The following is a 26791-nucleotide window of genomic DNA, read 5'->3' as shown; positions in this document are numbered from 1 at the left end:
CGAAACGTTAACTGTATTTTGTTATGTTTGTTGAAAGCCGGTGCGGTTCAAACTAGTAAAGATGACATTGTCGTAATTGATTGGTAAGAAACGTATAACAATCCAGGTGATACACACAATTTCTGCGTAATGAGAAAAGCATAGAGAAGCAAGTTGTGAACTTGCGAATGTGCCTCGCGACTAGACCTTTCGAACACAGTAGCAGGAGTGGGAAACCAGTAGATTCTTTGGTGCATGAACGGTAATAACAGATCGTGTGTGTTTTTTTAAAATGAAAACAAGGGTATATTACACTGGTTTACACAACAGTAAAACAAAAATACAGGACGTTTCTATCTGGCCATTTCGCGTGTGTACTCAAGCTGATGAGGACGCCCGTACAGGCGTCGAAACGTCCTGTATTTTTGTTTTACCGTTGTGTAAGTCAGTGTAATATACCCCTGTTTTCAACATGCTTCCTGGCTTTTGGTCTGTATTCAACCCCAACAGGTGCTTTATACTTTTTTATCGTTCAGTGATTGAAAGGGCACTTGTATTGGGCAGAAGCAGATTGCGAGCGCACTATGCTTTTCGAAACCGCTTGTTACTCCTAAAATCCATAGTACGATAAAAATTGCCTGTGCAAAGTTAGTTTCACTTTCTGGCTCCCATAAACTCATTGTTCTTCCTGCTGGATCAGTGGTCGAGGCGTAAAGTAATGTCGGACACGTGGAATATTTGGCACACGGGCCGCCAAGTGCTCCAGGATCGACACTTTCTTTCTGCCCATTAAGAAAGACGCGAGTTCTACCTCGTCAGTGCCCTCGGAAGCGACTGCATGCTCCTCGACTGTGGACTTTCAGATGGACACGGATACGTCTCACGCACAACCGTCAAATGATCCTGGCCCAGACTGTATCGGAGACCAGGCAGATGGGAATTGTAATGACGGAGCGGTAACGCTTGGATTTGCGGCACCCGCAGAAGTTATGGACCTCAACGACGCCCAGGTTCGCGTTCCTGTTTATTACATTGAACAATACGTCGGAAAAGAAAGTCCCAACGACTACACTCTGGTGAAGTTACTTGAGGAACACTGGCATCCACCGCTTAGCTACGAATTCCCATTGTCGAAACACAGGAAGGGCGGTAAAACTGAAGCACGCTTCGTCCTGCGTGATCACCTCAGCAAGTATCAGAGGTTGGTCGTTTCGGACACAAGGAAAGGACTATTTTGCAAATATTGCCCATTTTTCGTGAATCGCGCAGAAGGGGATATCAGCAACTTGGGAACTTGGTAACAAGACCACTTTTGAATTTTGCCAAGCTTCTCGGGAAAGACGGCGCCCTCGAAGTGCACCAGAAAAGTAAATATCATCGGGGCGAAGTTGAAGCAGCGAAGGCATTTCTATCTGCCTATCACCAGCCGCCAGAAGGCATAAGCAACAAGCTGGAAACTGCAAGGCTCCAGCAGATACAGGAAAATCGTGCTTGCCTTGCTAGAATCATCGACTGTGTCATATTCCTCGGAAGGCAAAATATTCCATTTCGAGGCCACCGAGACATTGAACCTTTGGAGGTTAGACAAGAGGAGGACACCGAAACCGAGGAGAGCGCTGTGAATCAGGGCAACTTTCGAGAGCTACTTCAGTTGATGGTGCGATCAGGCGATGCGATACCGAAGTGTCACCTGGAAACAAGAGTAGTACTTTGGGGAAGATACTCCTGACCAAAGATACTGGTGACCATCGGTACCCACCGCTCTAGATAGGAAGGTATTTGGAGCAAGGTCGTTCGCGCCAAGGAGGAGCGCGCACCAAGACCGCCCCGCGCGTTTCGCGGCCGCGCGTCGCGTAGAGAGGGGTTTCCTTCTCACATTCGAGCATGCATGAACATGCAAAGTACATAACCACCAACCCAAATGTTATTGCCCGCCCATCTTATTCCCTCTCCGGCCCAGTTCCAGATACAATACATCCTGAGTGAGGAAGTCCACTCCAAGGAAGAGTGTTTCATCTCCCCATGCTTCCCCTTAACATAGCGTACTTTCCTTCTCGCGTCCAGACATGCAAGCAACAGACATACACATTTGTACAAGTGAAAATATTTTATTAATCTAAAGTACTAGCAATCAGCATAGAGAGGTGTAAAGTTGAAACGAACAATTTCTGCAACATTCACATCCTACACACACACACTACAAATTTTATGATATCGTAATATCTGCAGTTAAACCAATTTAATATCAAATGGATAGATTCGATAACTAGAGCGCGCAGACAATCGCTTCCCCAGAGCAGATAATATTTATTAAATGACCTTCAGGAACACAACTTTTAATTAAGGAAGAGATTCTTAGTCCATACATTAATAATTAAAATTAAAATTTCTACCATAACAAGTCTGAGCTTCTTCTATGTGACCTCCATCTTCATGTTGTAAAACAACATAAAAAAATCATACATGTAAATAATTAATTATTCCATGCTCAAATCATTTCAATGCTATTAAATACGAGTCATTTCGATTGAAGAGCACAACAGGGGGGACACACCGCGCCATCCAGGAAAGCACTACTTAAACAAACAATAGTTGTCGGAGGGACATCATTAGCACAACTTTTAATTAAATAATCTTTAACTTCGAAGCTTGCTATCAATACGACCTGAGCTAGGACGAATACCGAGGAACGCGAACTATATAGGGAGGACAATTTTCATTGATATGAAAGATGATACAGCCTGCACTTTCTTGTGCATTCAGAATCATTACATGTACACACGTTAAATACAATTCCGACTCACATTTACGCATTTTTGCCGAACATTTCCATGAGAAGAACACAGTGACACACACGCACACACACACAAGCTCAGATAAACTTATTTCCTGACCCGAGTCTGCTAAAACCGGTTTCACCTCTCCTTTCACACATCCCTCTTTCACTCTTTCCTCGAAACGCGTGGGAGATCTCCCTCAACCCCATATAGACGATTCCATCCCAAAGTCAAAATACATATTGGGTGCCATCATCATTAGAGTGAAGGATGATATCAAACCACAAGTAACACCACAAATGCAACGACTGATCTTGCTGTTATATTATGGCGATATTTTTTTATTATCCTAATTGAACAATATACAATGATCACAAATACTCTATATGTAAGCATCTTCAGGGTGGCCAATTCGAATTTTTTTGTAACTCACACCCCCGTTTTGTTTGTTTGTTTGTTTATCAGATCACCATCACAAATAGGTGTAAGGAAATAATAATTAACTGCTTATATTAATCGAAAGCTACCAAATACGAATCTACCAAGTGAAGAGCAAAACGCAGGAACATGTGGATAGTTGGAGAAGTAGAATCAGACATACGATCACAGCAACAATTATCACTAGTCAACACTACAAATATTATGCTAAAAAGAGGAGCACAAGTTAAGAACATGTATATAGATGGAGAAAGTATGGAGGAGTAAAATCAGACACACAGAATCGTAACAACAATTAGCAATAGTCAATGCTTAAAGAATTAATAATAATTATCTACGTATATTAATCGAAGGCTACCAAATACGAATCTATCAAGTGAAGAAAAAAAACAGGAACATATAGACAGATGGAGGATTTATATCAAACACGCAGAATCGTAGCAACCATTATCGTTTGTCATTGCTTGGAGGAATAATAATTCTCAACTTATATTAATCGACAGCTACCAAATACGAATCTGTCAAGTGATGAGCAAAACACAGGAACATGTAGATAGCAGGGTGTCGAACCGCAAAAAATACGGGTTCGGTTCGGGTTGTTTTGATTTCGTTCCGGTTCAGTTCCGGTTCGGCCACGCCAAAAACCGAACCGGTTCGCAAACCGGTTCGCAACCCCGAACCGGTTCGCCAATCGGTTCAACGCTTCCGTTTTATATGTTCCATAAAACTGCTTTTATCAGGAAATGCGTGGCTAATAACTTACTGCTGTTGTCGGCATTGACGTCTTTAGCGGTGAGGTAGCTCTTTAGCGAGAGAAATAAGAAATGGATGAACACTTATTGCAAATAGAGTCCACGCTGATGAAGCGGTGTTGTCCCGCTACTTTCTGTTCCCAAAATCTCTTTCTCACACGCACAGTGCCAGCAAGATAAACTGAAAGGAAGCCTAATAAGATGGACAGCGTAAGATAGACGACAGTACTTGCCGGCACACTGCCTTCGCAGCGTGAATCGATCTGAAACCGTACTGAAGCATGTCGAAAATAAGCCTGCCAGCCTTACTCTGTCGAGCTCACAGCAGTGTACTAGTTAATCCACCTCACAAAGGCAATGCATCACGGCACAACTGCACTACCAATAAGCAGAACCACATTTACTTTTCAAACCACGACCAATCAAACAGGCACCGTTCTGCGTACGCTCCTTCTTCACTTCTCATGTTTCTGACTTGTTTAATTTTTACTGCTCACGTGTAAAAAGAAATCTTGGGCGCTTATTTGATCACATATTCGTCGTGTAGAGCTACATAACTGGCCTACTTTATTCCTGTTGCATTCGTCCGCGTGGCACCTCGTCTCTGAAGAGTAGACGCCGCATCACCGCGTGCGTGAGGCGCCAGCCGCGGCGCTCACAAGGACAACTGCGCTTCAACATGTTAAAAAGATGCTGAAAGTATACTTACTATACGTCGTCGTCTGACTGCTAGGTGAAAATTTCTGAAATCCTATCTGAGGCCTATAAGGCCTCTTTCCGTTTACAAACAAAAGACGCCATTGTTGTGTGGGCAACCACACGAACGCGACTCTCGATTGCCGTGTGTAATTGCAGATTGATTCAGGTGTTGTCGAATTGTAATTTCTGACAAACTGTCACATTATTCTCATTGTCCCGGACTCTCTGTTAATTTGTTAATGATGATACCGATGTGTCTTCGTTCGGGGATAGAGAGGAACTCTTGTGCTGACTTCTATGTCCGAACCGTTTTGTTGCGAACCGGTTACCGCTATTATTTTTTATGGTTCTGCTCCGGTTCGGGTTCAGCAGTGTTCTGAAAATTTCGGTTCGGGTTCGGTTCCGGCAAAAATAACGGTTCGGGTACGGTTTTCGGTTCCGGTTCGGGTTCGGTTCGACACCCTGGTAGATAGTCTGGAGGAGTAGAATCAAACACACAGAATCGTAGCAACAATCACAGCAACACTGTTAGAAATAACATGCTAACAAGGGAACATCGAATAATCATTAAAGGGATAGAATCACGGCGAGCAGTCATAGAGGTAATTAAAACAATCAATAGTCAATGCTAAAAACTGTCAGAGGGATATTATTAACACAACTTTTGATTAAAGTAGAGTTAACTTTTATGCACGCTGTCACTGCGACCTGACCTAGGGCAAACACCAAGCAACACGAATTTCTATAGCAGGACAGTGTTCATCAATCTGAAAGAGGCTACAAAGCCTACATTCTTTTGCATTCGGGATCATTACATGTGCACAGATTAAACGCAATTTTGACTCACATTCTCGGATTTTGTTGAATATTTCCATGAGAAGGACAAAATAGCATACACACAGAGACAAGTTCACTGTCCCCCAGTCCCTACAGAACCGGTTTCCCCCGTCTTTTCATTTGTCCCTCTCCATTCTTTTCTGGAAACCTACGGGAGAGGTCCCCCACCGCAACCTACGGTTTCCCCATGGCCGAAATTCCTATTGCATGGCAAAGCAGTGGACTGAAGGATACCAACGCACAAGTAATGTCATAGATTTTTTAACAATACGATGGGTAAAAGCAAACGACATGCTTTAATTGAACGTAGAATCCCCAAGTGAAGAAGTTGTAACACAGAGTAAACATCATCGCTTTTCTTTGCTTTTTCTCTCTGTAGCATTCATTATCACTACAAATTTTAAATATACTCATACCGTTTTTTTAACGTTATGGATAAACAACCGCTTCACATGTATCGAATCATTATTCTCTCCCTTAATCAGTAGCATAAATTTGAAAATGAAAGAACATATGATAATACATCTATAAGCTTACTTTTATTTTTTATTTTTTTGAGCAGTTTCATGGCTTCGAAGACTATTTCAAGACAACTGCCAAAATAGTCCAATGCATAATTGAAAGAATGAGCATGACCTCATTTATCAATGTAATATCAATGTAATATGATATAATGTAAGGATCACTGTCCCAAATTTACATCACATGATACAAATGCAACGAAAGCAGGTAAAATGAGAACAACGAACATGACCATTTAGTGATGGGAAGCTCTTTTTTGTATACTTAGACAGTCATAAACAGCCTATGTCAGGAACTGATTTTCTGGCGGTGAAATGACAAACCATATGCATATCTAAGCAACAAACATGTATTTTTCATTGACCTACAAGAACGAGCTGGGCTGGAAATATTCCTACAAAGCCCACGAGTTCTCTCATGTATTCCTCACTGCATGCAAGTAACCTTTTCTCAGTTGTGAGGAGGCACAGACAAAACCTTTCTAGCTGGCTACAACACAATTGACCATAAGCTCCCCATCCCGTCAACAATAGAACGTGGAGATGTACGGTCTTTTTACGACTTCAAACGCCCCAAGGATGGAAGTAATTGATGTTGGGGGAGAATCGGTACACAGGATGATGATAAAATTCTCTCCACACACACCTCAAACCAACGCTTTTTCTTCTTTACGCATTACTATCATGTTTCAAACTTAACAAAAAAACTCAATCGAAAATATTTTTGAGTGTCAAAACAGACCAACCAATGCTATATGAGGAAGAACTGTTTACATCAGCATATGGACTCAACAAGACAAGCAGGACGAGCGAAAGCTTTGTGAAGCTTCTAAAGCAACTGTGAAAATAAACAATTCCACAGCTGAAAAAAAAAGAACGAGTATAGGTTATTTTCTCTATACATCGCAAGTCAATGAATGTTCAACTGGAATCTTGTAAACTACTCCACTTCTTTGCCAATCAACCAAACGAATTTGATTGCATTAGAAGGAGAACACATAGTTATTAATCATCTTTTCCAAATCGTACGGAGATTCATAGAGATGCTCCCCAAATGCCACAGTCGAGGCCTCTGTTGGAATCAGCGCGCAGACGAAATAGTGTTCACGAACGCACATCATCCCAATGCAGTTGCTTCTTCAAGTTTGCTTCTGTTTAATCATATCTTCTTAATCAAGCTTCTTCTTAATCATATCGTCGGTTATCGACAAAATTCTATGTCAGTGTGACCTTCGTGTCCTCTTGTCGTCGACGTATCAGTCACATGACTAAAGCTTGTATATTGCTAAAATCGCACTCTTCGTAAATGTATTCGTAACCTGGAACAGAGGCCTTTTAATAATAATAACTGGGGGTTTACGTCGCGAGACCATTGAGATGCAAAGGCCTTTTGTGATTACACATCCTTTGACATGCTCACCATATTGAAAATCCCCCGTCAGGAGACAATCAGAATCTTAACAAAGAATCACATTTTTAGAGAGGGAAAAAACGGGAAAACTTTCTATACATACCGCGTAGCACTTCTGCGCTTCAATCGTCGACTGTGAGGGGGATGTTGAAAAGGAATCCGATGGGGAGGATGTGCATACTTTCACTCTTGGTTGCGTTTTTCTTAGTTTGCAATTGGTTGTTTACTACAAAGACTTTTGCTACATGTGGATTTCTCTAGCCCGCCCCCACATCAACATTTTCACCCTATAAATTCGAGCATGGATTCGGTTATTTCCGGGACCGTTTTTTCCTACACCCGGCGTGCAGTGTTTCTCCAACAAGTTCTGTTGCCCTGGTTGCAGTGCTTGTTTCATTTTGCCTGCCAAATTTTGTTTGGTGTGCTGCCCTCCTGCTCAAGTTCCAGGCCAAATTTTGTTTGGTGTGCTGCCTCCTGCTCAAGTTCGTGACCAAAGCTTGTTTGTTGTGCTGCCTCCTCCCCAAGTTTCCTACTAGACCTGCTGAGAGTGAGTATTTTTCTTGATTTATCTTCAGATATTATAACTGAGACCTTTCCATTTTCTTTTTTTTATTTAGTGCCTCGCTGTGGAATTTGTGGGTATGATGGTATTGAACAATTAATACAACGTATTGAGGAGAGGGAGCAAGCTTTGCAAATTGATGCTGGTGGTGTGGAAGCTAATCATCCGGAGTGGGAATTGGATTTTAATATGTTACTGGATGATGGTCTGTTTGATTCGGATACTCCAACAGATGCCATTCAAAATGACAATTTTGCCGAATTAAACAACCCATTACCACCAGAGCCAAATGTCGATCAGGTACAAGAGCTCCCAGAACATATCAGAGGTGCCCACCCCGGCGTTGAAGTTCCATACCTACCATTCTTTCTAACTCAGAGTGCATTTGGTGGTCATAATAGATGTTTTGTGCTGTTTGCTTCTCCACATGATGACAGTGTGGAAGATCCGATCGATTATGTTCTTTTGTATCAGCATGATATAGTGCGAATGTTGCAGGATCAGTGTATACCTTTCCGATTTTATATGCGACTAATTTTGCATATGGTGAAAGAAGTAGGTGACAATATCACAACTAACATTGCATACATACCAACAACATCACAAGAGATACATAATCTTTCAGATATAATGGTTGCACTAAATGAGAGCTTTTCTGAACTCTCGCAAAACGTGGAAAACTATCAACGAGTTGGTAGTGGGTTTGTTTCCAGCGATGTTTTGGAACTTGAGGTAACTATCACTAAATTAAAAAAGAAGCGCATTGGGTGTAGAACGGCTATACCCGATGAGTTGAAAAAAAAGTGCAAGACAATTACCAATGTGGACTCTCCTCCCAACGCCCCTCACGAGTGCTTCAAATATAATACATTGGCTTTGTTGCACCCTCAGAAGAGGCGTATAAATAATTGGCAATCATATACCAAATACTTGAAAAATTGTGAGTCAAATTCTATTGCTCGTGTGAAGTGGTGGCCTGAGGGTCCAGTCTCATATTCTGATATAGATCTGGGAAGATCGTAATCAAATTGGTGTGTTTATTTACAAGTATGAGGATGGGACATTGCATGCCTCTCGCATACCGAAAAAGGAATGCAATGATAGTATTAAGCAGTGATGGGCAGTAGTTCAATTACATGTAGTTGAATTACTAGTTAAATTACTTTTCGAGTAGTTACTTGGTAATTATAACTACTCTGTCATATGTAGTTGCAGGTTGGTAGTTAAATTACATTTTTTGTAGTTAACTACTGTAGTTTAACTACGAAGCCGCGCCCGCGACCTCGTGGTGATCGCGCGAAGCCGTAGCAGACGCCTTAGCCCGAGGCACCCGCTTGGTCGCGGCCGGAGGCAATCCAATCCAAGTATTAGCGTTCTGGGTTGCAGCGAGCATGCGTTCGTTGTTGTTGCAGCATGTTTCACGTTCTTCTTCTTGTCGGCGTTATTGCCTGTGTCACTGTCGGGATGGACTCCTTCGTGATTGAGTACTGCTACAAGAATGTTAAGGTCAAGGAGGGAAGCGCAAACTTCACTGCAGAGTGCCGGTTTTGCCCCTGTCGTACGTTGTCCGGCAGCGTGAGAAGTTCCAGTAACTTCTTGAAACACGTACGGGTGAGTAAATTCACTTGCGTTAATAAATGATCTGTGTATTCAAGTGCTTTGCTATAGACAATTTCCACCGATTAACGGCAACTCCTATTTACCTATGTACCAATTTATGACCGCAGACAGGTGAGCGCTTTGGGACTCAGGGGCACCAGGATGGTGTGAACGCATTACGAATGTACATCGAATTAAATTATTACTTCAACCGATATTGCTGTCTATTATTACTTATTAGTGACACCTTTATTGTTCTTACAGCCATTTTCCACAAAGTAGTTGGAAAAGTAATTGAAACTACTTTGTAGTAGTTACAAATATAGTTTAATTACTTTTTGCAAGATGTAGTTAATTAGTAATTCCAATTACTTTTAAGGGAAGTAGTTAGTAGTTGTAGTTAAACTACCTCATGAGTAGTTACTGCCCATCACTGGTATTAAGTTGTTGGAGGTGAATGATCACTTCTTTGGTATCAGAAATTTCAACGCTCTGATGAGTAGTAACGGTCGGGTATTCTGCGAGAGATGCACTCGTGGATTTTATACAAATGATTCGCTAATCAGGCATTGTCGTGTGTGTAGGAACTTGAAGGAAGTCATCTTACAGTTCCCACCACCGGGCAAAAATATAATAAAATTTAATCAATATTTCAATATGTTCGCCTATCCTTATGTGATAGGACTTGACACAGAGTCCATTCTGGACCCTAATACAGCAGTCAAAAATGCCGTACAACGCCACGTAATGAGTTCATTTTGTGCAGTTCTAGTACCTTACGACTCGCAGATCGTTGCAAAAGATGTATATTTGGGACCTGATGCTGGTTCCAAGTGTGTAGAATATCTCATGCTTCTACACGACATCGCAGCAATGTATAACAGCGAACCAGCACCTATAATTTTGTCACCTGAGCAAGAGAGTAAACACAATGCAGCCATTCAGTGCGAGTACTGCGGTGTTCTCTTTGATCAAGCTCACCCTAAGACTTGTCACCATGACCACAGTAGGTATGATGCCCAAACTTTTTGGCCTCTTTGTGCAACCAATGCAACGTTGGTTGTGCAAATAACGGTAAGATACCAGTTTTGGTACACAATTTGGCCTATATGACATCAGTTCTTTGCTTCGTGGTTTCCACGACATGAAATGGAAAACACCACCCAAACTTATTGCAACAAGTAGTGAAAAAATACGGAACTTTGAGTATGGTAATTTCATTTTCCGTGACACTACTCAATATTTGAATTTAATCACTGTCCTGTCTTGTTGACAGTTTAATGGTTTCTGAGGGTGTTCAAGTGTCTGAAGTAGGTATACGGCGAAGATTTTCTTCGTCTGACTCGGAAATGTGTCTTTCCATACGCCTACATTAAGAGCTTTGATGTGTACAAAGAAGAACTAGGACACCTGTGAGCGACGATGACTATGCCTATGCACAGGATATATTTAATCACTTTTCTTGCAGGACCCTCGCCGATTACAACAACCTTTATTTGTTATGTGACACATTGTTGTTGTTGGATGTAATGCAGCATCTTAGGTTTCTATCCTTGAAGACATATGGGTTGGAAGTGCTTTGCTTTGTGAGTTTCCCAGGTTTCAGCTGGCAAGCTGCTCTGAAGCACACTTCGGCGGAAATAGAGCTCTTCACTGATGAAGAAATGTACCGTACGATTGAGGGCTCCATTCGTGGAGGTATTTGCCAACAATCGAAACGCTATGCTCGAGCTAACAATAAGGATTGCCCTGATTACGATGAAGAAAGACCATCGAGCTATTTGGCCTACTATGATGCCAATTCTTTGTATGGTGGTTGTCTCACAAAGTGCCTTCCAGTTGGAGGGTTCGAATGGGTGCCTGAAGAAAAGTTCTCGAGTATCGATTTTGTTAATCACCCAGAGGATGCAGCTATCGGTTATATATACGTATGCGATCTAGTATACCCTCCTGAGTTGCATGAGAAGACACGGTATTTCCCGCTGGCGCCGCGCAAGCAGAAGGTGGACTTAAGTTGGTTGTCAACGTACCAACATCAACTAATTGAGCAGCTTAATTACAGGACATCCACTCAAGAGAAGTTGCTTCTCACATGTATGGACAAAACAGGGTATGTTGTGCACTATCGTTTGCTAGGGTTGTACTATAGATTGGGTATGAAAGTGAGCAAGATCCATAAAATACTACAATTCAAGCAGAGCAAGATATTTGAACCATATATCATGATGAACATTGAGCGTCGTAGAGCAGCACAAACAGAGTTTGAGAAGAGCTTGATGAAGCTCTCTATAAAAAGTATATTTGGAAGAAGTCTTCTTAATCCTTCTCGTTTCAGGAATATTAAGGTAGCCTTTAGTCTAGAGGAAGCTGAGCGGTATAGCAGTTCAAATGACTGTGTTCATTTCGAAATTCTCTCTGAGAATTGTGTGCTGTATGAATTGAAAAAAAGAACTATCAAATGTAACTTCCCATTGCAGATTGGATTCTGCGTGCTTGACCACTCGAAGTATGTCATGTATGAGTTCCTCTATTGTACTCTACAGAGCAAGCTCTCCTGTACAGTCATTCCCATGTACACGGACACTGATATTTTTATCCTAGAGTTGGTGACTGACGATTATGAAGGTGAACTGAAGAAAATTGCAGATGAACATCTGGACCTGTCATCATATCCTGGAGATCACGCATTGTACAGTGACAAAAATAGGGGTAAGTTGTTTAGATTCAAGTGTGAGACTGGTGGTCGTATAATTGAGGAGGTAGTTGCTCTAAAGGCTAAAATGTATTCGATAAAGTTGGTTGGTGATGATCAAATAGCTAGAGCAAAAGGAGTGAAGAAGGATATACTTCGCAAGCATTGGCTTCGTAATGTGTACAAAAATGTGTTGTTCAATAGTGAAAAGGTATCTCATGTGCAAAGATCAATATGTAGCAAACGTCAGTGCATGTATACCTTGGAGAATACCAAGCTTGCTCTCATGCCCTATGATGATAAACGTTATCAATTCAATGCCATCGATTCATACCCTTATGGAAGCTGCCAAATCAATGAAGAAAATGTGTGAGTATGTTCCGTTCTCATGTCTTAATTGCCATCCTGTAGCATCTTTGTTGTCTTTTATGTTTCTTCTGTTTCAGGTGTGAAGGTTTTTCCGCTGGGTTTTCTCCTTCACACAGATTGGCAACATAATTGGCAATTCCCAGCACCATTGGCTTTAATTGGCATTACTAAGCATCATTGACTTTAATTGGCATTAATAAAATATTTTTCACTTGTACAAATGTGTATGTCTATTGCCTGCATGTCTTCAGGAGGAAAGTATGCTATGTTAAGTGCGGTAGGAAAACTACCAGCTCGGGGATGTAATAAAAGATGTGGAAAGGGAATAAGATGTACTTTGCATGTTCATGCATGTTCAAACGCGAGAAGGAAACCCCTCTCTACGCGACGCGCGGCCGCGAAACGCACGGGGCGGTCTTGGTGCGTGCTCCTCCTTGGCGGGAACGATCTTGCTCCAAATACCTTCCTATCTAGAGCGGTGGGGACCGATGGTCACCAGGCTCTTTGGTTCTGCGTATCTCCCTACGTCTACTACTAACAAGCACGTCGAAAGCAACGTATATAAGCAGCCCAGTCCAGAATGAACTTCTCAAGTGCTGAGGACAAGAAGTGCTTGCCGCGATTATGAAACGTGCAACAGCATCACAGTTCTACAGTGTCTTGTTGGACGAAGCAACGGATATGTCCCAGATACAATGATGGGCAGTACTTGAAGTACCAAGTACTCAAGTAGTACTTTAAGTACATTTCAGTGTACTTGTACTTTACTTTAAGTACATTTCAGTGTACTTGTACTTTACTTTAAGTACATTTTAAGTCGTGTACTTTGTACTGTACTTAAAGGACTTTCTCCGAGTACTTTCCCATCAAGTACTCAACTACCCAAACTTGAAGTCCAGACAAAGAAATCACAAAAGAGTATCAAAAATTAAACCTACTAAAAGCGCTAAAATAACAACAAGAAAACGAAAACACAGATAGCAGATAGCGCTATCTGTGTGTTTTCGTCTTCTTGCCGTCATTTTAGCGCTTTTAATGGGACGCACTACCAAGAGTCCCAGTCTGACATTTTACCAAAAAATGATTTTTGTGCTTTTAAAGAGCATATTTGTTGAAGCAAATTTATTGTTGAGCGGCTTGAAGTGTTGAAAAAGTATCAACGCTTCTATGATTATGTAAAACGAATGGAATGCAAATACACGCACACATTATGGCACTAACCGGCAGCACAATGACTTGGTCAATTGTTATTTCAGTTCTCCCAATGCAGGGTTCTATGCTTTTTTTATATTGTTTCCTTCGTTGGCAATTAATAATCATTTGATATCCCAATGTGTGATTATTGTGTGGGCATTATATTACAGAACACTCTGAGAAACACACATGAAATTTTTACATTGTACTTTTTTTAATTGGTCACATGGATTACATTGCTGCAGATCACAGTCGTATAAAAATGATGGCTTACATTGTGCTTCATCCTTTTTTACATTCTTCATATTCTTTGTTTAAACATGTTGTATTTCAAAAGCAGCATGGAATGCAGTGAAATATATAATCTCCGTTGGCTTGTACTTCCCCCCCCCCCTTGAAATTCCCTAGCCTGGCCAAGCAGATTAGTACCGGAACACCACACTATGTGGGAGATCTTGGATCAGTCAGCGTATAAAACATAATCACAGCACAGCTGACGGATTACCTCTCTACATGTGACTGCAAATTATGCCATCTGATTAAGTTCATATTCACGGGTTAGCTCTTAACCTGGGACTTCATGGCTTTAGAGGATTTGTCAAGAATGCTCGCTAAAGTTTTGCCAAAAAGAGCAAGACACAGATACTAAACAGTGAAATGAAAAGTGATACAAATTAAATTCGTAATGTACTTGATGAGTACTTGAAGTACTTTGCCTAGTACTTTGTATTTTACTTGAAGTACATTTGGAACTGGGTATTTTGTGCTGTACTTGAAGTACTAATGACCCCAGGTACTTTGTACTTTACTTGAAGTATAATTTTGAGGTACTTTGCACATCACTGCCCAGATCTCCCAAATGAGTCTCTTGCTGAGGTACACCATCACGAAGTCGAGCAACGGTACGCACTGTATAAGGGAGGACTTTGTTATGTTTGTGAACGCCCATGCTGCACTTTCGGAAGATGCACCTGGAAGTGACCAGACATATGAGCCATCGCTGCACTGGTGAAGTGCTCGGAAAGATTGTGATCGACAGAGTAAAAGATATGAGACTGAATCTTGAAAACTGTGTAGGCATGGGAACTGACGGATGTAGTGTTATGGTATCGGAGGCCTGTAGTACAGTGAAGGAAATTAAGAAGGAGGCTATCAATGCGGCTCGTTGACGTTGCTTCCACGCCTGCAACCACGCCTTAAACTTAAGCATATCGAAATCATCTTCTGTACAGAGCGTTCGTAACGCAATGGGGACATTCCAAGTAACAGTGTCCTTCTTCACGTCATCATCGAAACGTATGTCATCCGGCATGTCATCATCCGGATTGTGTTGAAGGGAAAGCTGATGGGCCTCTGTGAAACTCGATGGATAGAACGGCACAACGCAGTCTCAACGTTCACGGCCTCTCAGTCAGGCATCTTAGCAGCGTTGGAGGCTGTGTCAAATTGGAAAGGACAGCCGTCATCTGCTATCAACGCTCGCACACTAATAACGGCGTTGTCCACAGTTGACGTGATCCCCATCGTGCACGTCATGAGTAACATCTTTTTGGACACATGTCCTCTCAGCAGACTATTTAAGTGTGAGACACTCGATGCAAATATTGCTGCAGAGACCCTGAGCGATATGCTGTGTCAGCTGAAGGCGAAACGGGAAAGTTCCTTGCCCTTACCATAGAAATCATAAGGAGAGGCTAGAAGCAAAGGTGGCGCTAGCTCTGCGTCAAGACGAGGGATGTGCCATATTGTGGCGGCCAGTGTTGCCATGTGCCAGTGCTGTCTGCGCGCTGTCCCTGGCATGTCCATGGTGAATATTGTTACTGTAATCAATTTACGAGGAAACAAATGTGCAGTAAGCATAAAATAAATATGAAGTTAAGTAATACTGCGCCCTCCCCGTGCTGTAATCACCTGTTCTAGAAAGAAAAGGCGGCCTTGAGTGCAAGGGGCAGCTAGGACAGTTTCGGTTCCGGAGTTGTCGACAGCCGGTCGCGGTTATCAGCTAAAGATAATTACGCGGAGTGCGACTTTGACGCTCGCTGCATCACAAGAAACAATGCGGCTGAAACAACTGACCAGAAATCGTTGACTAGAACGTTAGAACATGTCGAATTAGGGGAAACTCCGACGGGGTAATGAAACGATTGGAAGACTGGTTTGACCCTGGTGATGGTAATCCTGGCGGTCCATCCTTTGTGGGACAGCCGCCACAGACGAAAAATATTCGCCTCTCCCGGAAGAGCCTCGTAAGCACACAAACAAACCTACCGCCTCATGTGCATTCTGCCGCCGCTAAAAACATGGGGCCTTGACACCATAGAAATCATAAGGATAATTTCTCCTCATGATTTCGGTGCCTGATGCTCTTACGTTCAACTTTCGGGTGCGACGACTTGTTTTCTTTTCTTTTGACACAGTGATACACAATTAATACACATAAAGCAAATCAGTAAATTAAGGACATAGGGAGTGGTAGGCTAAGATAAGGAAGATGGGCTCACTAATTTTGTGACGGGGAAGGGGTGGCACCTCACAGCACAAGCTCGCCGAGAATTCTTTGGGGCTCTGACTTACTTTCTTTTTAATGTAATGGCCTGCTTCCTGGAAATGTGGAGAACAGTTTTGAAGCCAGTGCAAGGAAGCTTCCGGGACCGCAGGATCGTGGTGAATATTTGTCGTCAATGTACACCGGCAATACCCACTATTCCCACTGTTGTTGTCATGTCAGCATTTCTTCATTTGTAATAAGGTGTTTGGTGTTGGCTGGTGAACTTGCGAATCTTGCTACACTGTATCTGGAGTTTTGTTTCCCGAGCTGTGTTTGTGCTTCGGGTACAAGTCATGCCCATACCATGTGCGCTCCCAAGGTGTACGTCACACAAGTGATTCTGCCATATCTGGAGTATCTTTCCACAAGTGAGTGTCATTATTCACTGACATTCCCTAACACCTTTATTGGAGACATAAAAATAATCAAATCATTATTTCTATTCATAGGCGATGGGAATTGTTGAGGTGCCATAGGTCGCCCTTTCAGGGACCACCGTAACCCCCTCAAGACCGTGGCTTTCGGGCGCGAGCGCGGGCTCTAGCTTCGAGCGTAGTTCAACTCTACCAAATTGATGGCGCTGTCGAACACTATGACGTCATTTGTTTACAAACAGCGAGAGGTCTATTTTTCCTCGTTAATACGTACCTGGCGGGGAAGCGGAAAAAGTACGTACTACGGGGTCACCAGAGGTGCAGATACATGTGTACACATGCAGGTCAAGAGTATCTTGAGAAACGAAAGCGTTTCCTTCATTTTAACGCAAAGAATCTCCCAACGGCAGTGGTTTGGGCTGCAACTGTACATTATTGTCCGTTGGCTTCGCTACACATCATGTGGAGAGCAGTCCCGCGGCGGCATGGCATCAAGTCCGTGCACAACACTGAATACCATGCACGTGACAATATGCACCTAAGCATTGCCTTTGTTCGAATTTAGCAATAAAATAAACCTTACCGCATTCTATGTCGACCAAACAGCCTAGCAAGTCTGGCGAGCGCGTGTCCCCACCTGCTCAAACCCAAATACGGGAGTCACGTGGCAATAATCGCGATGGTGATGCAGCTGATATGACAGCACACACAGGGGTGACACAAAACCACACAACTGGAAAGTTCGCCCTCTTCGCCGTTCCGCAGGACCCAGAAAGGTTTCAAGAATGGAATCAGCGTACAGCAAGTGCAGACATGCCTCTCCAAAAACATTCGGCCGTTTGCGAAATACATTTCGACGATTGCGCTTTTACGCCAACGCACCTGTCGTGAACGTCAAGATCGAGCCGATGAAGCGTGACCGGCCTACCCTGAAAGATGATGCGGTACGCACAATACTCCCGGACCCAAAAATTCCCGGACAAACTCCAAGAAACTGCCCGCTCAGCGCAACAGGAGGAACCGCAACGTGGAGTCGCCAGTGCCTTGCTAAAGGAATACATCTGATTCTGACATGGCTGATGAAGCTGTAGACGCCGGGAATACGTCTGCACAGAAGGACCCTTCCCTTCTTCCTTTGAAGCAGCTTTCACTAGATTTTTTAGCATGTACAAATTACATACTGACAGCCTCCATGAGTTGACCACCAGTGCTCCAGCCTCAACACACCATGTTGGTTGTGGTCTCCACAGAAATGAACTAACAGGTGCTGTGTGCAAGTTTTATTTGATCACAATGCTTTATTTTTACGTAAAGGGCGTAAACCTCGACAGACAGCAGAGAAGAGTATGCAGGAATATGTCCAAACAGTCTCGACTAAACTCATATAATATAACAAACTCAAAAAATATAACACGCAGGAAGACAAGGCCAAGCGCTTTATTTATTTATTTATTTATTATTTATTTGATATTTATTTTATTTCCGTTGCGGTAGCTGCTATGCTAGTGGCCAGGACTTCTGGGCAGGGCTGTAAGATTGTTCTAGTCATAAATAGTGATAAATGTATCCTGTTTGTGCAGTAAAGTGCCGTTATTGCTGAGGAAAGGGCGGATAACTAAAAGGTGTAGTACGTAATTGGAGCAGATGCGGCAGCTTTTTGCGCTCGCTAGAATCTGTCGGCTGTTATGGTACGAATTGCGTTTTGTTATTGTTTTTCATGTGAAAGCCTCCCATTTGTTCAGGAATACACGTAGCCCCTGTGCGTAGTGTCTCGGCTAAAAATAAACTCGCAAGAAACTGCTTCAGAACGCGATTATTGGCGAAACTCATCGAAATGCGAACCGTCGACTGGGGAAAGAACGCATACCTCAGGCTTGAAGCGCCCTCTGCGCCTTTCTTCCAGCGGGAGCGTGCGCTTCTCTCGCCGGTCGGGGTACCACTACCACCCTTTCTACCTACCATACACGGAGCACACCACGCGGAGGAAAGACGCGACGCGATCCAGGGTGCTGTATTTCTGTGCTCTGGCGATGTATTTCACGTCAAAGTTAGTGAAATTCGATGTCTGAAGTGGGTGAAAACTACGTATTAACCGGGAAATTATTATAAATGCCCAATTCGGGCATTTACTTTCTAGTCTACGTCTTGGATTTCAATTTCTCCAAACATCATAAATGCCGATAAACACCCCCAGAGTTTCTATATATTATAAGTACAAAAAACTGGAAACACTGGTTATAACCACCTGTAACCAGAGCTATTGTTCCTTTGCTACTATAATGATGGCTAATTTTATTTTTCCTTCAGATTTCTTCATTCTGCGCCTTAGCAAAGGAGAGAGCCCTGTCTCGGAAGAGGAAGCCATCAAGAGAGCACAATCAATCAGAAAATATCTCAGCGAAAAGTGCACCGATTTAAGGAAAAAGTAAATTTCCATGTGGTTCATATGACATGTGGTCACATGCACTCTCTTAGGGAACAGTCAAAGCCATTTTGGTGGTGGTAGCATATATCAGCACAGCACAAATCTTACACAACACATTTTTCTGGCTCCATCAACTTGTGCCGTTACAACAGACCAATACCACAGAGAACTACCCTCAGCCTGATGGGTTCTGAAAGCCTCTCACCCCTGAGGGGTTTCAAGCACCTCTCAGCCTGAGAGGTCCTGTTAGCCTGAGAGGTCCTGTCAGCCTGGGGGGTCCCGTTAGCCTGAGAGGTCCTTTCAGTCTGAGAGGTCAAATAACACCTGAGGCCTGAAAGGTTAATTTCTGATAGGGCGGGGGAAACCAAATGAGTCAGACTCAGCAGGATCTAAAAAGAGAATAATCTGCAGTGTCTGCTTCTGGGTCAGGAGAAGGGGTTGAAGGTATATGTGAGGCCATAACCCTCGAGGGCATATGGGATACGTGAGTGCATAAGGGCGTAGCACACAGAACGTTAACGGCATCTGAGGTTAGCAAGTGTGAAGACACCAGACGTAGCTATCCTTTTAATGAAGTGAATATGATGTTGCCACCCGATATTTTCATGAAGCACAATGCCCAGAAACCATAAAGATGATACCCGAGTGAGTTCATGTGGCCCGAGCCTAAGAACATTGTTAGCGAGGTTAAGGGCTTTTTGGGGGAATGGTGAAAAAGGGGTTAATTGTTAAGACCGTTTCATGGATACAAGCCTGGTAATACTCTCCAATCAGTCGGAGATGGCACAAGACATGAGCCATGTTGATAAACTGTTTATGTTTTGCAGTTTGGAAAATGGTATGCTCGCTGAAAGATTCACTGTTTCACGCCCAACCAGAGGCGTAAAGCTCAATGCATGTTCAAAGTATTAATGGACTGTCATATGTTGTTAAATGACAGTGCTGCATTCACGAGTAAATGATGTGTGTGTGAAGTTCCTTAAATGGAGACTTCGGAACAAAATGGATTTCAAGCTTGCGGTATTCCCACAATCATTTACACGAACTGAACACAGTTGTAAAATATCTCGCTTGAAAATGAAGGTGGAATCATAAAAACGACTTTCAAAATTTGGAAAAGTCTGGATCCCACCGAACGTCGAAGTACTTCTTCCTTTCTCTGTTCGGCCAACGTCACCGTGCATTAGTCATACCATTCCTGCGCTGTTTTCTGGCTCTCAGGGGAGCAGATGACCGTTGTTTCTTTCCATCTGTGTCTGAGTGATCTGATCCCCAATCTTCGTCCACTGTTTTGTTCCGGGAATGTAACGCAGCGACTACGACCGGTGTGCTATACTACTTGTCCGCCCCGTGCAGGGTGACGTAACGTGTTGGCGTTCGGAACGGAAAGTGTTTGAGACTCCTCTCCACGTTCCCGTTTCGGTTTGAGTGCTCGCTTATTTGAGGCATATTCGTCACACGAGGTAGAAACAAAGTTGATGGCAGGTAGACTGTGGATGTTATGCATCAACTACGATGTGCAGCAATTTTTTCACCAATCGTTCCAAAGTATCCCTTTAAAGGGACTATCGCATCCGGGAACGTATGATACCGACAGGGTAATGTTCGTAACCGCTTCGACTTTCGCTGAACCAGCTAAATGCCTCAAATCAAAAGCAGTAAGAAACACAGACGTAATCATGACAGTGAGTTAATATGCCAAGCAGTTCTTGAGTCCAGCGTTATCGGTATACGCAATCGCATTGAAATTAAACACCTCACCCTTTAGTTTGACTCGCAGGCAAACAGGACTCTCGAAGTTGTGGAAGCTGGCGAGACAAGCAATATATAGTATCTGTTTTCGCTTTGGAAAGGTATGCCACTGCCTTTCTAAGTTCACGGTTCTAAGAGCTTTTTAAAAATGCATGTCCATTGCCCGTAACAGAAATACTAGAAACAAACCACGATGAGCAACTGAGAAAGAAAAACGCAGTGGCCGAAGCTGAAACAAAATGGCAAAATAAAACGCCTAGTAGCAATCTGTCCACCTACGCAGCAGCTCAACGAAGAGCATCAATAATAATGAGAAAATACAGGGCCCTGAGCACGAACGCAAATAAGTCCGTGCAACGTCCTAGCATCTCCGTGTAACTTCCTGTGAGGACAAACGACGGATGTTTGTGGGACGTCCAAACCGTGATCACTCGGAGATGTGGGGGATATCTGTACGAAGAAAGTCTGTCTCCCAGGGAGATCCGAATTTCCGGGAAAGGATACCCCCAGGAACACCGCAGGAAGTTTTGTTCCGTTTGGGAAAGTTCCCTAACGACCTAGATGCACTTTCAAGGGATTTTCAGGAGGTTAGAAGTCAGATTTTCATTTATTTGTGTTCTGCATTGGATTAATCCATATATACCTGATTCGATGCAGGCAACATTTCTTTGAGTTTGAGGAACAAAGAAAAATACCAAAAACAGACACTATACTACACATACAGGGTGTCCACGCTAAGTGTGAACAGATTTTTTAAAAATATATATAACACTTTTTCCAATATGAAATCAATTGCAATATAGCATATGCTAAAGGGCACTCCCTAGCAGGGCATTAGCAAAGTCCAAAGGCAACGTCTTAATCAAATTTCATTAATTAACATTTTAATTATAAAAGCTACAAAGTTGTCCCAATGAGAACATCGGTTCCTTTCGGTCACCTAATATCGTAGCCGTTTTCAGAACAAAAATTCGTTCGATACATCGCCCGCAAAAAATTCGTGAAGGAACGCCATTTTTTCTTTATTTCGTTCATTGCGCTTCTTAGAAGACGCGCCTTTCTTTCACCCCCAATCTGAGAGGGAGAAAGAGCACACTATCGCCTCTCGCGTCCTGGAAAAAGATTAAAAGGAAACAGAAAATGCAACCCAAGATAAGGCCAATTCCGATAGAGTCACCCGATACATTTGTTTTTGTTTTGTTTCCGCAAGTTAAAGGGACGGTCTCGTACCCCCTGCCCCATTCATAAAGTGTACCATTCGATTGTCCTTTGTTGAAAATGGAATACTGCTAATTTACCCGACAAAACACGCCACAGTTATTAAATAACCGAATTAAATTGATAAAGATTGCAGAGCACGCCGCGATCTGTGTTGGCAACAATAAGAACGGCCACGTCGCCCTGCGGGTAAGTCCATGATAGGATACAGAAATCGTCTGCTTTTGCGCGTGCTAGTGCATCGGCGTGAGCAGACGATTTTCAGAAGTTACTAGGCACCGCGGCAACTCTCGTACATTTTGTTTCAGTTCTCAGGTGAAAAACGCGCATTCTAAGTAGTGGCAAGCATGGTGGTTCAGAACAACTATGTTCATCCTCAGAAACAAGTTAAAAGTCGCAGAACAACCCCATCCACAATCACAAATCTGAAGTCGCTGGCCATCGGCGCGCGTGGTCGCATTACACCTCCGACCAAAAATATATTACGCGCGCTTCCATTACACTCCCCGTTGTATACTGGTCATGCTTCGAAATCAAGCGTCGCTGACGACGTACATGGAGAAGGAGAACGTGTTTATTTAAAAACCGCATTAAATACTCGCGGAAAGAAAACACGTGACTTAGCTTCCACGTATTCTATTGTGCGCCACATTATGGGAGACCCCACAGTCAATGCTCGGACTACATTCTCCGCTCGCGGAGGTATATGCCTGAGTGTCCCCATTTCGAGAGCAAAGAGGATTACTCAGACAAAGGTGCTTCTGCAAGTTACAATTACCATGACAACGACGACGCACCCGCGGGTCGACGTCATACGTGACGTACGCATGAGAGAGGCGCAACTTTCGTTGTCTGCTCTTACGGCACGTTTCGACAAATTCCTCGAAAACGACTTGGTTATTCCGAATGAAACTTTGACGGTTGTATGTGTACAATACTTGTGAAACTAGTTTTGGCTAAGTTTCGGAATCGCCCCGGCTGTACGAGACCGTCCCTTTAAAGCTCATCTTCGACGCATGAGGCGGCACTGTGCTCCTTCCCCCTCTCCCGTTGGGGATGAAGGAAATACGCGTCTTCTAAGAAGCGCAATGAACAAAATAAAGAAAAAATGGCATTCCTTCAAGAATTTTTTGCGGGCGATCTATCGAACGGATTTTTGTTCTGAAAACGGCTACGATATCAGGTGACCGAAAGGAACAGATGTTCTCATTGGGACAACCTTGTAGCTTTTATAATTAAAAAGTTAATGAAAGTTAATTAAGACATTGCCTTTGGACTTTGCTAATGCCCTGCTAGGGAGTGCCCTTTAGCATACGCTATATTGCAATTGATTTCATCTTGGAAAAAGTGTTATATATTTTTTTAAAAAATCTGTTCACACTTAGCGTGGACACCCTGTATGTACGTGTAGTGTCTGCTTTCTGTGCTCTTTGCTCCTCAAACTCAAGGAAATGTTGCCTACATCAAATGCCTACCAGCTCACTTGCACGCTCCTCATCTGTTCCTTCACTGATCTGAATGTTCTTAAATGGGTTGAGACAGGCCATCCCACATTATCCAAGATAAATGTAAAAAATGGTTCTCTGCACCAGTGTGAACCCGCACTGAAACTGCCACAGCGATGAGGGTAACAGAAACGGAGAAAATGGGCACTGTGAATACCGAAACTCGTGCGGCCTTGACGTCACGGGGTGCGGTACAACACGTCCATAATCTTATTAACCAATCTATGAGGTGTCCCAGCCCCCTTAAGTTCGCTGCTTTTGCCTCACTGTACAGAAAGTTGTTTATTTTGTGATATTCTGTTCTAATCTCTAACATGAGGCACCCTTTTCACAGATTTCAGGAGTCTCAGGTGTCAGCGGGTGCACTGATCGGACCTACACCCAGATTCGGCGCCCGATACACAAGATAAAAGTCCACGTGTGCAAATAGACATGATATCCCAAGCAGCACAATGTACTGAAAGTCGAGTGCAACAGGGGTGGACGGTATGTGTGTTATCAATGTTCTTTAGTTTCACGAGCCTGTTCACGGTCTTCCACCTACCCGTACACCCCTATTGCACTCGACTTTCAGTACATTGTGCTGCTTGGGATTCCTTCTCCGACCATGCAGGGAGTGTGCGATGACAAGCGGCGCTTCCTCAATGTTGAACGGGTTTCCCGGGAAAGGTACATGATGCACCGGCTTTCACAACCTCATCAGTCACAGCAAAGCTGCCATATATATGTTGTGCAAACAAGTATCACATTCTTGGTGACGCAGCATATCCCTTGAGGGAGTACTTGCTTACTCCCTTCAGGACTATGGTACATTGACAAAGGAGCAGGAAGAGTTTAATTTTAAGTTCTACAGGACACGTGTGCGCATTGAGAATGCATTTGGCATTCTAAAGCAGCGATTTCGGCAGTGCAGCTTCTTGACTTCATCACAGTTGACCAGACGTCAAAGTTTATACTAGGACGTTGCATACTTCGCAATCTCTGCATAAACTCTGGTGACTCTTCCATTGATGATGTTGAATCTGCTCCAGAAGTTCAAACAAGTGAACTATAGGAGGGTTGAGGATTGGGCTAGTTGGTAATGAGACACGGACAAAGAACGGAGAAATAGACAGGACGGGCGCTTACTTCCAACTAAGTTTATTGAAGAAAATGAGCAAGAAAGCATAACCCCTCACAGCACACGTGTCACATTCTGGGCGCACCGGTTCTGAGCACACCGGTTCTGAGGAAGATCAATTCCTTTTCGGTTAGAGTAGTTGTCATTCCCTACCTGCATAACATCTCGCACCGCCTAAAAAAGATTGGTGAAAGGGCAGGAGCAAGGGTTGTCTTCTCGGCCCCAGAAAAGCTAAGTAAGCTCAGTAAGTTGAGTTGTCCCCAGGCTACGCACACAATGCAGTACCAAGCACAGAAATCCATTTGTTCCATGTGATGAAGGAGTGGTGTATAAGTTACCACTCACTTGTGGAAAATGTTATATAGGCCAAACAGGGCGATGTATTAATGATCGCTTGCGCGAACACCGGAACCATGTGAACAACAAGAAAAAAGAGGGGTGGTTGGCTTATCATTATAACACTCATGGATATGAACCCATCTATCAAGATTGCCATATCATCGCAAGAAACAAGACTAAACTAACAAGGGAAATAATAGAAGCAGAAAAGATAAATAACCATCAAGATGTATGCGTTAGCACACCTTCTGTACCTCTAACCGAAAAGGAACTGATCTTCCTCAGAACCGGTGCGCCCAGAATGTGACACGTGTGCTGTGAGGGGGTTTATGCTTTCTTGCTCATTTTCTTCAATAAACTTAGTTGGAAGTTAGCGCCCGTCCTGTCAATTTCTCCGTTCTTTGTCCGTGTATCTTGCGCTCTCAGTTCAGAACTATAGGAGGTGCAGATGTGCGGGAGTGCGCCCTTAGAAAGCTTGGAGAACTTAAGCACCTCATAGTCATGAGGTCTATGAATCTGTTTCATTTCATATGCATTCATGATGGTCTTAGTCTGTTTCAGAGGTGCACTTGATCAGCATGTCACCTGATCGCATGTGTTTGACCCTCAGGAAAATACATAGACAGAGAAGTCGCCTTCTCAATGAAGAATGGTGACATCTTACCCAAAGTGACTACCTTTTCTCTGCCATTTCTTGCTGCTGCAAGAACTGTATATTTTGCAGTGAATTTTTTTTTTGAATTCCCATCGTGCACTCCAGTTGAGGGTTGCTTTGCGGCCCCGCTCGTAAAAGAATTTTTTACCATGCAGTTATAGGAAATGGACGGTCCAACAAGTCGCTCACATTTCACGTTTATACGCATTTGAAGGTCCTGGAGTTTTAAGGAAAACCCAATCGGCTGGGGCTTGACCAAGACCCTGACCACCACCGTTCAAGGCTTCTACACTTCGCCTTTCCACCCCTTAGCACGGTACGGGTAACACCTTCGGACTGGGAGCACCACTCATGAAACATCAGTGTACACTGATTGCCCCCATGGGGCTTTAGCACAAGAAGAGCATTTAGTTGTATGGTGCTAGTGCAATGTACTCGTTAGTATTCACTCGATTTTTTTCTTGTATCTTTGTCTTCTGTATCATCATTAGTGCGCTGTTCTAACTGCACCGTTTTCAATACGATCAGCAAATCTCTGTCACACTGTGTGTGCTCTTCACAGGGACTGACATCGAACAGGCACAGCACCTGTTTGCCGACAAGACTTCACTTTTCCGTGTTACAGATGTAGAGGAAGGGGTAGCCAGTATCCTGTCAGCTTACTGGTTGCTCCAGATAGTGTGTTGCCAGAAGCCTTACAGCACGCTGTGTTCATTAGAAATGCTTTGTTTAAAGCTCTCAGATTTGCGAGTAAGGGCCCCAGTAATTATGTTTCTGAATAAATACAAAAAGCACTTTGAATGAATGCTGTGATCTACAACTATGGATCTGGCATAGCAATGGTGGGTATAGTGATCGCTCTTCCTAATGGCCTAGGCATTCGTTTATCTGGGGTTGCTATATAAGTTATCATTTGCTGAGCAATCTCTGATGAATAGTAGCACAACTGCACCATAGCACAAGTTTGGAATTTGCTGTAGTGGTCTTCCTGAGCACATATTTGTGTCTAATGTACTTGTACTGCA

The 26791-nt window shown here is 43.2% G+C and overlaps 1 pseudogene; it reads left to right on the top strand.

Moving 5' to 3' along the window:
- Positions 1 to 842: 842 nt before the first annotated feature.
- LOC135371659 (uncharacterized) overlaps positions 843 to 26791 on the top strand; it is a 31982-nt pseudogene continuing 6033 nt past the window's right edge.

The sequence above is a fragment of the Ornithodoros turicata genome, unplaced genomic scaffold (assembly GCF_037126465.1).
Source record: "Ornithodoros turicata isolate Travis unplaced genomic scaffold, ASM3712646v1 Chromosome12, whole genome shotgun sequence".
Classification (NCBI taxonomy): Eukaryota; Metazoa; Arthropoda; class Arachnida; order Ixodida; family Argasidae; genus Ornithodoros; species Ornithodoros turicata.
This window is presented reverse-complemented; position numbering and strand designations above follow the sequence as displayed.